We start from the raw sequence: 17675 nt of genomic DNA on the forward strand, positions 1-17675 counted from the left end.
AAATATTCAAAGCCAGTTTTGTTGTTTTCAGCAGTCAGTAACAGTCGGTAGATGAACATTTACCAGGAAATGTCGGTCTTTTAAACACTTTGGGCATGCTTGTTATTTAGTATGTTCATTCTATCATGACATTCAGTGAACATTTATTGAGTGCCTACTGTGTACCAGGGATTAGTAAGCACATTAAATTTATAAGCTTTGTTGATTTCCACCACAAACCCATAAGACCTCATGTTATTCTCATAATTGAGGAAACTGAGATTCCCAGTGTTGAATGAAAGCCACACAGTATCACATGGCCAATATCATGTGATTGCAGAGTCAGGATGAAACCCAGCTCTTCACCGTCATGCTATACTGATGGCCCTTTCCCAGTTCACAGGGAAAAATCAGGAACAGGGAGAGAATTTTCAAAATATTAAGTTTCCCCATAGAAGTTTCTGAAGAACTTTGGTGTATGTTGCCACTTGTTCACTGACAAGTTCTAGCAGATGACAGAACAAATGAGGAAGTAGCTAATTAATATTAATGAACAACCCCAGAATTTTTCTGAGTGTTGAATAGAATTGAATATTCAACAGTCTCAAATATTTGACACCATTTAGTGGACACAGACTTGACTCGATATGCTTATTCTACCAAGTTTTTCCTGGCTTATGAGACACAGCTGAACATATGCCAGTTTCATGGGGGACTGTCAGATATTCTGAAGGTACCTAATCACGTCAGTACAGTGGGAAGGAGAGAGAAACAGAAGTCTTATTTGTGAAATACTACTTGAGTTTGTGCGTGAAGAATGGATAGGATTTAAACTGAGAAGAGTGGAAAGGGGACAACCATAAACAACTATAGAAAGGCTGGAAACTTAGCTGTCCTGTAGGCAGCAGGGATGCCTGGAGGCATGTGGGAACCAGGAAGTGGAGGGTACAGGACACTTGACAATGCAGTGCATAAGCTCAAGTTCAGACAAGTAGAAGAACTTCCGTAAGATGTCAAGGAAAACTGCTTTTATTAAATATCTTAATTTTTGGCAGAATCATTTTGTCTGATATAATGTGATGGGTTTAGTACCACATTACATTTCACATGTTATATTCTGAAATCTGAAACATTTATTCTTTTAATCTAAGAATATTCCCTGGGCTTTTGAAGCAATAAAGAAAGCAAGTGAATGGGTAAGAAGAACTGACGGACAGTACCCATCTATCTGCCCACGGCTTGAACTGGGGAATGACTGGGACTCGGCCACCAAGCAGTTACTGGGACTCCAGCCCATAAACACTGTGTCCCTTCTTCATGGAGTCCTTCATTACAGTCAAGGCTAAGTCAAATGCAACTGAATTTTAAACTTTTTGCATGCTTCTATGTAGAAAATTATCAAATGATAATAGATACTTATAATGAAACTCCATTAAGGTTTTATTCAGTGTAGCAATTAGTGTCTTTAAAAATAAAGTGGAAGCAGAATTACTTTAATCAACTATCAAGCAATAGTGAAACTTAAAATATTTCAGTTTTCTGTCTCATTTTTTGTTGTTATTTTATTTTTTATAGTTTTTATTTTTTTGAGACAAAGTTTTGCTCTTGTTGCTCAGACTGGAGTGCAATGGTGTGATCTCAGCTCACTGCAATCTCTGCCTCCTGGGTACAAGCAATGCTCCTGCCTCAGCCTCCAGAGTAGCTGGGATTACAGGTGTATGCCACCATGCCCTGCTAATTTTTTGTATGTTTAGTAGAGACAGGATTTCACCAGGTTGCCCAGGCTGGTCTTGAACTCCTGATCTCAGGTGATCCACCCGCCTCGGCCTCCCAAATTGCTGGGATTACAGGCATAAGCCACTGCACCTGGCCTGTTCTTGTGGTTTTAGAGATGGTCTCAATCTGTCTCCCAGGCTGGAGTGCGGTGGTGCGATCATACCCCACTGCAGCCTCAAACTCCTGGGCTCAAAGAATAATCCTGCCTCAGCCTCCTAATTAATTGAGACTATAGGCAAGTGCCACCACATCCAGGTAATTTTGGGGTGTACTTTTTGTAGAGATGGGGTCTTGCTATGCTGCCTAGGCTGGTCTTGAATTCTTGGCCTCAAGCAATCCTCCCACCTCAGCCTCTGAATATGTTGGGATTACTTGCATGATCCTCTGCACCCAGCCAGTGTTTCAGAGCTTTAAGGTGATAAGAGATGCTTCTGGATGGTCCTGGGAACCTGTGTCCTTCACACATTCAGGAGTCCAGTGGAAAGCTGGCTCAGCTGGACTGAGCAAGCTCAGAAGAAACATGGCCTTTTGTAGGGGATCTGTCAGGGTGGTGGGAGAAATTATAAAAATTAAGTTGTAGGAAATAGACACAAAACTTCTTGGAAGGCTGGGAGGTTTGCATAGCTTCAGTAAAAGATTTGGGTGAAGGCAGCTGAATTCTCTTAAAAGCTTAGGGCGTAGATACATAGGAATGTAGAGGAGTTTATCTAAATAGCTTGTTTTCTCATGTGGTCCTAAAACAGACCTTTGATCATTTGCGGGTGCATGACTGCTCTCTACTCAGGAGGTCAGCAATGCTAATTTCCCTCTAGAGGTGTGGTGTTTACTTGAGACCTTTGTCATTAAAACTGTACTGAATAAATGCCTGGAGCCCCAGCCTGACAGGGCTGTGACTGCTGACTCTTTACAGCACCCTCCTCAGTGTCTGGGAGCTGCCCAGTCCCCTACTCCACTCTTTCATGGGATACCTGTGTCTGAGTGCATTTCTTCATCTGTCACGCAGCCAGGGTATGCAGGTTAGACCCAGCAAGTTATTGACAGAGTTTGAAAATTATACAGGATTGGTTGTTGAGTTGGATATTTTAGTCAACATTTATTAAGCGCATACCTCAGCAGTAGTTGACTTTTGTCTAAAGGGAGAGAAAGAAATTCTAGTTTTCCCAAATGTCCAAGGCTCCAAGCAAAACATACTGAATTAAGATTTCCAGAAGAAAGTCCTGGCAACTTGGATATTTAATAGGTGCTCCAGGTTATCAAGCACATTAGAACACAATGGCCCAGGTGTTTTATCTCAAAGTGTGAGTCTGTGGACTGGCATTGTCTGCCTTACTTGGGAACTCAACAAGAGAGGCAGAATCTCTGGTCCTGTTTGAGACTATTGAATCAGAAGCTGCATTTTATTTAACAAGGCCCCCAGGTGACTCCTGTGCATGCTTATAGTTGAAGGGCTAGTGGAATGTGGTGACAGGAACATATTTGGTGCTTGTTCAGGGCCTCGTTTTAAGAACACATGATGCTTGTGCCCAATAGAGCAACCCATCAGTCCAATTGTTGGGAGAAAAGCTGAGGCAAGACTTGCTAGTCTGACAAAATATGAAAAGAGCCTTGGAACGTGTCCTCAGTACAGAGTTTAAAACTTCTTGTGGCCTGTGGAACACCAGGTTCTGTGCTTAAGGGTGGAAGTCTGCCCCACCACACTACAACCTAAGCCCAGGGCATAAAACCCCTCGTGGCTTGGATGGAATCCAGGAATCAGGACATAAAACCCCTCGTGGCCTCTGGAATGTGTCCAGACTTGCTGGCTCCTTGCTTCTTGCTCTCCCAGGATCATAAATTGATTGTATCTTGAGGTAGAAGGAAATGTTCAACATTATCTCGAGTAGCAGAACATGTTCCTTATGCTTCAAAGAAAATGCTAGACTGACACAGCTATAAACTAAACACTTGATATGACTGCTTCCTTTTGACCAGCACATCCTCACCATCTGCTTCTTTGTTTAATCACCAATAAATGGTGTGGGCTCCCAGAGTTCAGGGCCTTCACAGCCTCTATACCAGCGTTGGCCCCCTGGACCTACTTTATGTACTATTAGCTTGTCTTCTCTCATTCCTTTGATTCCGCCAGGCTTTGTAGCCCCCACGGTCTGGTGTTGGGTTTGATCACCTCAACACCAATGTGGCTATTTGTGACTGCCTTTGTTTTATAATATTTTTATTATTCACCTTGTACAGATGAAGACTTCCAGCTGTAGAGGCCAAAGGGACCACACTGCAGGTAAAGCAGGCATTCACCAAGGTGTTTGTGATCCTGGGGTGCAGCTCCCACCCTTGGCTGCCTGGCTGCTTCTTTCCAGACCTACTATCTTGTGACATCCCCTTAGGCACCCAGCACAGGCTGCTGTCTGACTTAGAACTGAGCCTGTCCAGTTGATGGCTCAGTGCAGGCCTTTAAAAAACAAGCCTGTTGTGGGTTAGTACATTGATGGTTGGCCTACTTATTTGGTGTTCATTTTTTCAGTTTTCAGAAGGGTCAGTTGAAGTGCTGCTGGTGGCTGTAGAATTGATACACAGGGAGGTTTTTGATCTGTGAGCTTTCTAAGGGACAATTGCTAAGCTGCACTGATAACCTTGAGCCCCTTTCCTTTGGAACAATGTAGAGCCCAGTTCATGGCTCCCAGAAGTTTAGGTCCAGTAGTGTGGTTGCAGGCCTAGAGAATGGGAGGCTGCAGACTTCTACTAATGGTGAACTCTTGCCTCTCCCCAGGGATATGTGGTGCCTGTCATAAGCTCCAGAGAGCTGCCTTCCATGAGACCAGCAGAAGAGTGGGCAAACATGAAGTCCAATCCCCCTATCCAGGCTGCCATTGACCTCATGGCAGGGGCTGCAGTTACAGTCCTGTGCCTCATAACCATGTTTCTGTTGGTGATGGATGGTGTATCTGATGGTGGTCCCATGAGATTATACCATCTTTTACTATACCTTTTCTGTGTTTACATACATTTAGATACACAAATACCACTGTGTTACAGTTGCCTACAGTATCCAGTACAGTAACATGCTGTACAGGTGTGTAGCCTTGGGCAACAGGCCATACTCTACATCCTGGGTGTAGAGTAGGCTATGCCATCTAGGTTCAGGTGTGTATGCTCTATGATAGCACAATGATGAAACTGTGTAATGACACATTCTTCAGAACATGTCCCAGTCATTAAGAAATGCCTAAGTATAATCCCAGAGAAAACCCAGTCTTCTCTATTCCTCAAGTACCTTCTAAATGAGATCAAATGAAAGTGGTATGAAAACATTACCTTTCTCTCTGTAGAAGTGATGGGCTTTACATTTGGGATGAATCCATTTGATGGAAGTGTGGTATTGTTCAGAGTGTGGCAGAAGGTAGAGGAGCGTCCATTATTGCTAACACCTTCTGAGTCAGGGTGAGGGGAGGAATGTGCCCAGTACAGCTGGAAAACAGATCAGAGGTGAAGCCCCTTGTCCATTGTCACCTGGGTGGGATAAGCAGGTGACATTGTTCTTCACTTCAAGCCTGGCAGTCTTCAGAGCCCTTGTAGTGCAAAAATAACACCATACCATCTCCCAGGAAACATCACTTACTGTCCCTGCTAGTGTTGGGAAAGAAAGGAGGACACTCTTTAGAAATGTCTTTTACAATGAGACTGATAATGGACTGTGTCTTAGAGCCATGAAAGGAAAGAAGTTGTAGGATTTCCTGGGAATGTCAGCTAACCTGAGCCTAGGGGCCTGAGCCCAAGGGCAGACTGAGGCTCCCCAGCACAGGGAGGTGCTGCCTGTGAAAAGGGGGTAGTGCTGGCACAGTGCAGGCTACTCCCTAGAAAGATCAGCTTGAATATGCAGGAAGAGCAGGACCCTCGGGCTGAGGCACTGGTGGAATGGGAAGTGCATGGTGGTGATTTAGTTCTCCAGAGGCCAGAAGTAGGAGGAGTGGTTGGAATGCTGATGGCCCAAAGGGAAACCCTGGACTACCCTGGCCTCCCACAGGACTCTCATAGTAATTGCGGCACTTTACAGTGGGGAGGCTAGAAGGAGTGTTGCTGAATGCTGTCCTCATCCAGTCCACCCCCCACCCACCAACAACAGATGAGTATGGTCATGAGTGTGGTCACCTCATCAGTCATTTGCTCTGTTGTGAAAAAGAAATTGTTCAGCGAAGAGCAAAGTGTTTTTCCATGAGCCAAATGTTGGCCAAGGTATGCTAATGAGGAGGACTGGAGACAGCGCATCACAGACACTGATAAGGAGCACTGGGCAAGGGCACTTCTCCCAGGGCAGAGCCCACATGGAGCGTCCTGGCACCAGACGCTCAGGGAACTGAAGGCTGGCAGGGGCCTGCCAAGTAGTCTCTTGCCCTCTGCATGCCTTTAGGCTACAGCCGCCCAAGCCCCGTGCCCCCTCCCCTCCCCTGTGCCACACTGGGGAGGATGCTGACCCTGAGAGTGGTGCAACCATCTGCCTGCCCCTGGCCACCAGCTCTCACCAGCACGTGAATGCTCTTGGGCTCAGTTCTGTCTCTTCAGTAGGAGGGTGTTTAGCCACATGAGAGAGTCTCACATTTTGACATTTTATGTCTTTCAGTCTGTCAAAGATCTAGAACATATTGTGATGGAATTAAAAAGTTTACTTTTGGCTGGGCAAGGTTGCTCAAGCCTGTAATCTCAGCACTTTGGGAGGCCGAGGCGGGTGGATCACTTGAGGTCAGGAGTTCAAGACCAGCCTGGCCAATATGGTAAAACCCTGTCTCCACTAAAAATACAAAAATTAGCCAGATGTGGTGGTACACGCCTGTAATCCCAGTTACTTGGGAGGCTGAGGCAGGAGAATTGCTTGAACCCAGAAGGCAGAGGTTGAAGTGAGTGAAGATTGTGCCATTACACTCCAGCCTGGGTGACAGAGCGAGAATCCATCTAAAAAAAAAAAAAGAGTGTACCTTTTCCTATTTATGTGCATACAGGTATTTGGGTACCACATTTGTAATTTACAGTTAGTTTGAAAGATAGAAATTGTAACAGTATGTTTGGGAGCAAGGTATGTAAGGCAGTTGCTGGTGGGCATGTTTTGAACATGTATTGGGCCCTTATATGTATGATCTCTGTGATCCCATCATTACTGTTCATTTCTTCCAGGAGAGGAATGACACACTTCTCACTTTAATTGCCAGATTATCTCCAATTCTGAATCAGTGGAATATAATTTAATATGATTTTGCTATGATTGAGTCATTCTCTCCAAGGTACTGCTGGGCTAGGATAAAATGAGATCTGAAATTCATTAAAATAATTAATTATTCCAAGAGAAGAGGTGACAGAATGTTTTAAGTGGGTGTGTAATTTAGATAACCTAGGTGCAGATAAGCTGAATAAAGCATTTAATCCAGCACATTCATATTTCAACTTGATCATCAGCAATAGGAGTTTGAAACCCAATTGCAGCTGCAAGTCCCACACAACTGAATTCGGTTCCGTGTGCATAGCACTTTTGGCTGGAGATTCCTGGAGGTCTGAAGGTGTGCCCTTTTATAGGCAGGAATTCCACCAGGATGGGTATAGCTTGTTTTTTTAAAAGGCTTGGGACTGGATATGACTGCCCAAGAAGACCATGTAGACAGTGAGGAAGGCTGAGCATGAATGGGATGACCTACCAGCACAAAAAGGGCAGGCAGAAAGGCAGTAAAGAAACAAGCAGGGCCCAAACCAGGAGGGTGTGGCATGACACCTTGGAGACTGAACAGAAGCAAAACCACGGGTGACTGTAGTGTTGTTCCCTGTTGAAGGAGAGACACTCTATTACAGAAGACCTGGACTTCAGTTCAGTTCAGTTTCCTTAGCAAAGGACAAAATGGGGAGAGAAGACAGGGAATCAGGGAAGAAAAACTCATTCACTTATGTGAGGCAAACATCACATGCAGTCATACTAAACAACTAAACATGTTAAGCTACAAAGAACTATGGTTTTCACTGCTCTCAAAACGCTACTGAGGTTACCAAGTTTTAAGCTTATTTCAAGATTATTTGTAGGTGATTCCCCAATTGGGAAAGTCATTTCTGAATTTCTTCTCTTCTAAAATAGATCTAGAAAAATTAACAAACTTTATTCCAGTAAGAAAGTTTGGGATGTACTGCTTCAACCCCTGTCCTAAGGAAATTATCCAGCCTGGAGGGTGGGGGTGCAATCAACTGCCTGCCAACATGTTACCTTCTGGCATCCAGAAGCTTCCCTGTGCCAGATGGAGCCAACAATGTGGGGAGGAGAGCACAAAGAGCAGAGAATCCACAGAAACCATACCTGCAGGGAGCAAACACCATCACAACCCACTGCTGTGAAGGCAAATGCATTTACCTGTTCTTACCATCTCCGTCAGCATTTTGAATCTATTCTGGGATTAGGCAAACTTCCAACTTAACTGCTATGTTTAATAAAAGCATGGTAAAGGAAGAATCAGGGCTATTAAAATACTTAAGAATGAGAAAGTTGAAAAAAGAAAAAAAGATGTAGATTGTGTTTGGCCTGACTTCTCCACACTGTAAGGGGTTGCCACCCAGCTGGAGGCCTGCTGGTTTGTGTGGGCCAGCCCTCGACACCTCAGTGACCAAACAAAATACAACCCTCACTAGAGCTTCTTGTACTTGGCAAGACCCAGGCGTAGACCTGGGCTACCAAACAAAACTTTGTGTTTTTAGAGCCTGGGAACAAGAGCTTTGACAGTTTCCACAAAGAACTCCTCCGCAGCATTAGCATTTCTATTTTAACCTACCTGCAGTCATTATTACTACATTGGCCTCTGGAAATGTCACATCAGGTGTTCTTGAGATAAAATACCATTTACTATTTTTTTTCTCTAGGCCCTGTCCCTTTGATGTTAAGTGGCGGAGGGAGTTGGCGGGATTTGCCTCTGGCTTGCGGTATATCCAGTGGATTGTAACAAATACAGAATTCAAGTTCTTTCCATATCTGGAAAACAGGCGGGATTTATCAGAACCTTTATAAATGTTGTGAAAAATGGAGGTGAATAAACACCTGTTTTTCCAGCCTCTAGTACACATCTTAAAATCTGAGATGTGAACTTATCTGTTTTGATTGTAAAAGGAAAGAGAACAGTAACACAGAAACTTTGTGCCCCAAATAGAGCACAGATAACTTGTCTATTACTCATAATAATCCTTCCTTAAATTTGTGTAACATGTGAAGTTTTACAAAGTACTTATACCTCCCTTATCTAATTCAATCTTCATAACCACCCTGTGCAGTACTAATATTATAAACCAGTCTCCAACCTCAAGGTTGGTGCTCTTGCCACTGCCCAGGTGAAGCTGCAAAGCTGTGGCCACCTCTATCTCCATGGTTGCATCTGTCTGGCCATCTCAGGCCTCAACTCTGCCCCATCCATATACTAAGAGTTAACCAAGTATGGAATTGTGGTATGTTACATGAGCATCTGTCACTTTCACCAGGAGACCTGATACTTGTCCTTGTTTCTGTTGGTATGTTTAGGGAAAGCTGGGAATGCGTCCTTCCATGACTTGCTGGTTTTTAGCACGCTTGCCTGGATTTGCATGTGTAAATATACCTGTGCTATGCAGCTGCGTGGGTGTCCCCAAAGGAGGGATTGTTGCAGTCGTTGCTTGCCCTTTTGTCTTCTAGGAATAATGGCCCTATATTCTGGACTGAAACCTACCATGATTCGAGCATTCCCTGACAATGGAGCACTCTTTTTGGCCTACGAATATATCAGGAAGTTGATGATGAGCCAGTTGGAAGCATACTGAAGTGTCTTGGAGGGCCTGAGCCAAGCACAGGTGTTTGAGGACTACAGTTCATCTCATGGTTTCTTGTAGTACAAGACCAGTGTGAAGTTATTCTGATTTCTTGGGAATTTTGCTTTTTTGTCTTCCCTTATACCCTACATCTTAAATTGTATGGAAGAACCTCTATTTTGCATCATGTCATTTCTGCCCCTAATTGTACTGAAATAGAGAAGTCACTGCTCTTTCCCTTGGTAAAATAGAGAGTGGTCAGTAGCCTTATGCACCTAATTCAAAAGACTGAGTACAGTTCTGTCAGGGCTTTTACATAAACCTCTACTTGCACATGCAATTTGGACAGTTATGTGCTGAGGGAAATACAGTTTGGTTCCATGTTTATTTCAGATATTACCAGAAAAACCCAGAGGTGATCATTTCTCATGAAGATGCTTACAAATGGTTGCTTAACACATTCTAGATGTAGGATCTGCTTAATGTGTGTACTATTCTAAGTGGTTGATTTTTTAAAAAATATGGAATCTCACTCTCTAGCCAGTCTGGAGTACAGTGGTGCAGTCTCGGCTCACTGCAACCTCTGCTGCCTGGGTTCAAGCAATTCTCCTGCCTCAGCCTCCCGAGTAAGTGGGATTACAGGGGTGTACTACCACACCTAGCTATTTTTTGTATTTTTAGTACAGACAGGATTTCACCATGTTGGTCAGGCTGGCCTCAAACTCCTGACCTCGTGATCCACCCGCGTCAGCCTCCCAAAGTGCTGGGATTACAGGCATGAGCCACTGCACCTGGCCAAATAAAACATATTTTTAACCAATAAAAATTAAGGACAAAGAAGAGCATTCCTTATAGAATGATAAAGGGCACAATTCAACCAGAAGACTTAGGCTAAATATGTACACACCCAACATTGGAGCACCCAAATTAATAAAACAAGTTTTTCTTGGCCTACAAAAAGATTTAGACACACAATAACAGCAGGAGACTTCAACAACCTACTGACAGCAATAGACAGATCATGGAGGCAGAAAACTAACAAACTCTGTACTTGCACTTGACAGTTGACCAATTGGACCTGATAGACATCTACAGAATGTTTTGCCAAACAAGCACGGAAGATACATTCTCATGTGCACAAAGAACATATTCTAAGATCAACCACATGCTTGGCCAGAAAGCAAGCCTCAATAAATTCATAAAGTTTGAAATCATACCAAGCACACACTCTGACCACAGTGAGACAAAAATAGAAATCAGTATCAAGAAGATCTCTCAAAACTACATAAATACATAGTAATTACATAATTTGCTCCTGAATAACTCCTGTGTGAAAATCTAAATTAAGGCAGAAATAAAAATATTCTTTGCAATTAATGAAAATAGGGACACAACACACCTGAATCTCTGGGATGCAGCTAAGACCGTGTTAAGAGGAAAGTTTATAGCACTAAATGCCTTCATCAAGAAGTTAGAAATATCTCAAATTAACTTTCCTACTTTGCACTTAAGGGAACTAGAAAAAAAGAATAAACTAACTCCAAAGCTGGCAGAAGAGAAATAACTAAAATTAGAGAAGCACTGAATGAAGTGCTTTTTGAAGTGCTGTTTTTTTTTAGACTAGATGCAAAGATCCACACAAAAGATCAATGAAACCAATAATTAGTTTTTCAAAAAATAAACAAGATGGATAGCCTGATAGCTAAACAAAGAAAAAAAGAGAAGAGCCAAATAAGCACAATCATAAATGACAAAGATGACATTACATACAATCCCACAGAAATATAAAAGATTCTCAGAGAATACTATAAACAACTCTATGCATGCAAATTAGATAATCTAGAGGAAATGGATAAATTCCTGGAAACATACAATCTCCCAAGATTGAATTAGAAAGAGATTGAAACCTTAAATAGACCAATGCCGAGTTCCAAAATCAAATCATTAATATAAAATCTACCAGCAAGGAAAAGCCCTGGACCAGATGAAGCAACAGCTGAATTCTACCAGATGTACAAAGAACTGGTACTAGTTCTATTGAAACTATTCCAAAGAACTGAGGATGAGGGGCTCCTCCCTAACTCAGTCTATGAAGCCAGCATCAGCCTAATACCAAAATCTGGCAGAGAAACACACAAAAAGAAAACTTCAGGCCAATTACTCTGATTAACATAGACACAAAAATTCTTAACCAAATACTAGGACACAGAATCCAGCAGCACATCAGTAAGTTAATCCACCACAATCAAGAAGCCTTCAGTACAGGGATGCAAGGCTGGTTCAACATACGCAAATCACTAAATGTCATTCACCACATAAACAGAACTAAAAGAAAAACCACATCATCATCTCAATAGATGCAGAAACAACTTTTGATAAAATCCAACATCGCTTCACATTAAAAACCTCAACAGACTCGGCATCAAGGGAACATACCTCAAAATAATAAGAGCCATCTATGACAAACTCACAGCCACCAACCTACTGAATGGGCAAAAGTTGGAACCAATCCCCATGAGAAATGGAGCAAGACAATGATGCCGACTGTCATCACTCCTATTCAACATAGCACTGGAAGTCCTACCTAGAGAGCTCAGGCAGGAGAAAGAAAGAATAGGCATCCAAATAGCAAAAGAAGAAGTCAAACTATCTCTCTTTACTGATGATATGATTCTATATCCAGAAAAGCAAAGACTCTGTCAAAAGGCTACTAGAACTGATAAACAACTTTAGCAAAGTTTCAGGATAAAAAAATCAATGTATAAAAATCAACAGCATTTCTATACACCAATAATGTCCAGGCTGATAGTTAAATCAAGAACAGAATCCCATTTATGGTAGCAACAAGGAAAATGAAATAACTAGGAATACAGCTAACAAAGGATGTAAAAGATCTCTACAAGAACTGTAAAACACTGCGGAAAGAAATCAGAGATAACACAATTAAATGGAAAAACATTCCATGCTCATGGATTGGAAGAATCAGTATCATTCAAATGGCCATACTGCCCAAAGCAATTGACAGATTCAGTGCTATTTCTATCAAATTACCAATGTCATTCTTCACAGAATTAGAAAAAAGTATTCTAGAAGTCATATGAAAGCAAAAGAGGGCCTCAATAGCCTAAACAAATCGAAGCAAAAGGGCAAAGCCAGAGGCTTCAAACTATAAGGCTATAGTATCCAAAACAGCATGGTACTGGTACAAAAGCAGACATATAGACCAATGGAAGAGATTAGAAAACCCAGAATAAAGCCTTACACTTACAACCACCTGATATTGCAAGGCTGACAAAAACAAGCAATGGGGGAAGGACTCCCTATTCAATAAATGATGTTGGGGTAACTGGCTAGCAATATGCTGAATAATGATACTCGACCCATACCTTTCATCATATACAAAAATTAACTGGAGATAGATTAAAGATTTAAATGTAAGACCTTAAGTGCTAAAAATCCTACAAGAAAACCTCATAAATACCCTTCTTGACATTGGCCTTGGGAAATAATTTTTAACTAAGTCCCCAAAAGCAATTGCAATAACAACAAAGATTGACAAGTGGGACCTAATAAAGCTAAAGCGCTTTGGCACAGCAAGAGAAATGATCGACAGAGCAAACAGATAACCCACAGAACAGGAGGAAACATTTGCAAACTATGCATCCAACAAAGGTCTAATATCCAGAATCTATAAGGAACTTACACAAATCCACATGCAGAAACCAAATAACCAAATTAAAAATGTAGAAAGCACATGACACATACTTCTCAAAAGAAGACATACAAGTGACCCATGAGCATCTGGAAAAATTCTTCACTTCACGAATTGTCAGAGAAGTGCAAATCAAAACCACAATGAGATACCTCCTCACACTAGTCAGAATGGTGATTAATAAAAAGTCAAAAACAACAGATGCTGGCAAGGCTGCAGAGAAAAATGAACGTTTATACATTGTTGGTGGGAGTGTAAATTAGTTCAGCCACTGTGGAAAGCAGTGTGGAGAATTCTCAAAGAACTTAAAATGAGCTACCATTCGACTCAGTAATCCCATTATTGGATATATACCCAATGGGAAAAAGACCATTCTACCAAAAGACACACACACTGATACATTTATCGCTGTGCTATTCACAATAGTAAGATATGGAATCAACCTAGGTGTCCATCAGTGGTGGATTGGATAAAGAAAATGTGGTACATAAATATGAGTGAAATTGGGTCTTTTGCAGCAACATAGATGGAACTGGAGGCCATTATCCTAAGCAAATTAATGCAGGACCAGAAAACCAAATACCACATATTCTCACCTATGAGAACTAAACTACAGGTACCCTTGGACATAAGGTTGGGAACAATAGACACTGTGGACTACTAGAGGGGGATGGAGGGAGAGGGATGCGGGTTGAAAAACTACCTATTGGGTACTATGCTCTCTACTGGGGTGCAATATACTGATGTAACAAACTTGCACACATATCCCCGTATTTAAAATTAAAGCTAAAATTTTAAGACGTATCATTCTGATCTAAGTTTCTTGAGTTGTTCAAAGAATCATTCATTTTGCATTCTAAGAAAACAATACACAAAGAGGCCTTAAATGAGTTTTCTTTGAATAAGCAAAAGCAGAATATTGTGACAACTCATAATTTCCAGAAATTTTGATGGGTCTTGGAGGTCTGGGGAAAAGAAACTTTAATAGTAATCTCATTTCAAAAAGGGAAATTCTTAAAATAAAAAAGGGGGTTTCCTTCCTTCCTGTGTTTCTAGTACTGAAAAAGACAGATCTTAATCTTCACTGAGCCAGCTAAGTATTTTCCTCCCTATTCACCTAAACCCAGGACATAATCTGCCCTCTGTAGATTATCGCTGTGTGAATTTTAAAGGAAAGAGCATAACCTATGTTGTGCCTACACGTTTCTGTCATATGAATGGCAGGGTATAATATTAACATGAAAGTAATTTGAAAGCATGTTCTATGATCTTTTCCTCAAAGAAGGAGCCAGATCAGGGGGAGTAAAGGAAAAAGGCCTTTAGTTGGGCTGCTGCACGGGCAGTTGGAACCTTTTTTGGACTATTTAGAGGAGAAAAAGTCACCTGCAGCAAGGCGGCTCACCAGCCTAGTGGGGCTCTTGGCTCCTGGCAGGTTGCTGCCTTCCATGCCCACCATGGCTCAGAGCTCTACTCTCATCTGTGCCACTCTGGCACCAACAGCCCTTATAGCAAGTACTTTTCTATTTCCACTCAAAAATTAAAAAGCTCTATGGCAAACTCCTGACATTGAGCTGCTGATGTGGGTGGTCCCAGCGGTTAGTGTGTTGGTTAGAAAGTTGCTATGCCAGACAGGTTTGCCCTGGACTCTCAAACCCTGTATTTTCATGAACTGCTTCCTTTTTCAGTCCTTTCTGTAGAGTGCCAGGTTTTTCAGGAATGAGTTTATCGTGTTTTAGAAGTGACACTTGTCTTATTAGTTGTTACCTTTCATTTCCTGATGAACTCATTTTGGTCTAGATTGTTGAGGGCCTTGCCAATAAAAGGAAAATCATTCAAATAAGAATAATTTCAATAAAGCCAAGATAGAAGGTTTTCAAGGACAATCATGGCTGGAAGATACAGTGGCAATAAAGGTATTTTGAATGAAGTAACACCCATGGACTGGGCCTGGTGGCTCATGCCTTAATACCAGAACTTCGGGAGGCTGAGGCAGGCAGATTGCTTGAGTTCAGGAATTTGAGCTCAGCCTGGGCAACAACAGCAAAACCTCGTCTCTACTAAAAATACAAAAAATTAGCCGGGTGTGCTGGCATGCACCTATAGTCCCAGCTACTCAGGAGGCTGAGGTAGGAGAATCACCTGAGCCTGGGAGGTTGAGGCTGCAGTGAACCAAGATCACACCACTGCACTCCAGTCTCGACAACCAGAGTGAGATGCTGTCTCAAAAAATAAAAAATGCAAATAAGATATTTGTTAAAAAAAAAAAAAGTAGCACCCAGCACCAAAGAGGAAATAATAATTATTTCCTGTAGACATAAGGCTAACCATTGTTTATAACACAAAGATAACCTCCCTTCAGAGTTCCCCCAAGCTTAGGTGAAGTTGGTTGTGAGCAGGAGTAGTGAATTTCAAAATAATACACCTAGATTACTCTAAGAATATTTCTTTTGACTTCACTTACAATTTTATACAAAAGCAGAAGTTACCAAAGATTACTTGTCTTCATATTTACCACCATCTTCTTACCCCAACCCCCATGTCTGTGTGTAATTAAAGGAAGCTTGTCAAGTAAGCTACATATTTAATGCTCGGAATGAAAGAGAGTGTGTGTTGGGAGTTGGGGGACTGCTTGCATGAAACATTTCTCTCTTCTGGATTTAAAACTTAGTCTTGGTTGTCAATCTGTTAACAGACAGTTTGTAAATGAAGGGGAAGAAAAATATATAAATTAGCTTTCTAATAAATCTGAAATTACAAATGTGAACAAAAGCAGGGAATAAATACTTGACCAAAAATATGTAAGTAAGTGGGTGTTGGGGAATCACAATTTTTAAATATCTCAAGTTTTTGCTATGGAAGTTCTATTTCAAAGTTCTTCAAAATGATGCCTGATGTTCCTGCATACTGTGTTCCAAATTTATGTAAATACAAGATGGAAACTGTGAAGTATGTACCTTCAAAAAAGAAGGAAAACACTGACATTTTATCTATATATATTTAATAGATTTATGAAGAACATATATAAAGATATATAGATACTTCATCAAGGAAGATTTAGGATATATGAATATGTGGCAGGGTTGGAAAGAACATAATTCTTTCCGAGAAGGGGAAGGGGGAGCTATACTTAATCGGATCCAGCTACAATGTCATCGGAAGTCATTTCTTGCCAAAAAGTATCTCCACGGCAAATTCTGGTGGATAAATTGTCCATGCTTTTTGTATATGTGGATTATCCGATTCATTTCTTGGTAGATAAAGCCTAAGAATAGAAAAAAACTATTACATTTTATATTGGGGTTCACCGAAAAGCCACGCAGTTGGGTACCCATGTTAGAGCTGGAAGAAACAAAAAAAGAACTTCACCATGAATAGAACCTCAGCCCCTTTTTTGTGTCTCAGTTGGCTCCTTCCACCTTTTTAGTGAGACATAAAAATACTTTAATCTTCAGCGACACATCAGTAACACATTCTGACTCTCTTAGCATTGCTTTATATGGAATTAATGACATCCAAGTTTAATAAAATATCTAAATTTCTCTCTGTGACAGAAATCAGTCAAGATAGACATGAATGAAAACCCAGTAATAAAATACTATATCTCTTTTAATTTATGTGTGAGGTTGAAATTTTTTTGAATTTTTACAATGAGACATTGGAAGTTACCTAGAGCAGTAGGATATAATTCCCACATGCTGAGTGTTCCAATAATGGAACAGTAGGCATAAATTGGTTAACCCATTTATCCCTAGTGTTCTCAATGATAGAAGTTAGCATTTTTGGCTAAACAACAATCTCATAACTAACAAAAACAGCTTTACCAAGTAGTATGTAAATTTAAATGTTACAGAAATCTTTAGAAATTTATATAAAAGTAAGAATAAAAGTGATCCAGCTTATCACTTCTCCAAAACGAACATAGTGTTTTAAAGGAAAAAAGATGGTATCCTTTAGCAAGAACCACTTTTGAGGAGCAGCATCAAATGAAGCTCCACCCATGTCTCACTTTTTAAGGGACTTTCCTCATGTTAGAAGAAAAAGTTTATTGTTTGTATTCATCCAAAAAAAAACTTGTAAAATATTTCCATCAAATCCAAAGATGACTCTATCAAAATCCATTAAATATTTTGCATTGCAAGTCTGTAGACCAGAGGTTTAATTTCCTGTTGCCTTGCTGGACTTAAGGAATTATTCGATCCAGTTCACATTTGAAGGAAAGATTAGGACTGGATGTAATAATAACTATCAATTCATGCCACATAAAATCACAGCCACTTCTTCAACTCTGACCTAAATCATTTAAAAAATATTTTGTCCTTTAGTATTGAAGAGTATGGTTGATACAAAAAAAGTCTCAATTTTTCACCATCACAAAACAAATGGTACTTACAGTGGAGAACTTCTAGACTGAGAAATGGGT

The 17675-nt window shown here is 41.0% G+C and overlaps 1 pseudogene; it reads right to left on the reverse strand.

Annotated features, from left to right (window-relative positions):
• Positions 1-16414: 16414 nt before the first annotated feature.
• The window catches only part of LOC129530322 (phosphatidylinositol 3,4,5-trisphosphate 3-phosphatase TPTE2-like), a 54430-nt pseudogene continuing 53169 nt past the window's right edge, over positions 16415-17675 (reverse strand).

Source organism: Gorilla gorilla, chromosome Y (genome assembly GCF_029281585.2).
Source record: "Gorilla gorilla gorilla isolate KB3781 chromosome Y, NHGRI_mGorGor1-v2.1_pri, whole genome shotgun sequence".
Lineage (NCBI taxonomy): Eukaryota > Metazoa > Chordata > Mammalia > Primates > Hominidae > Gorilla > Gorilla gorilla.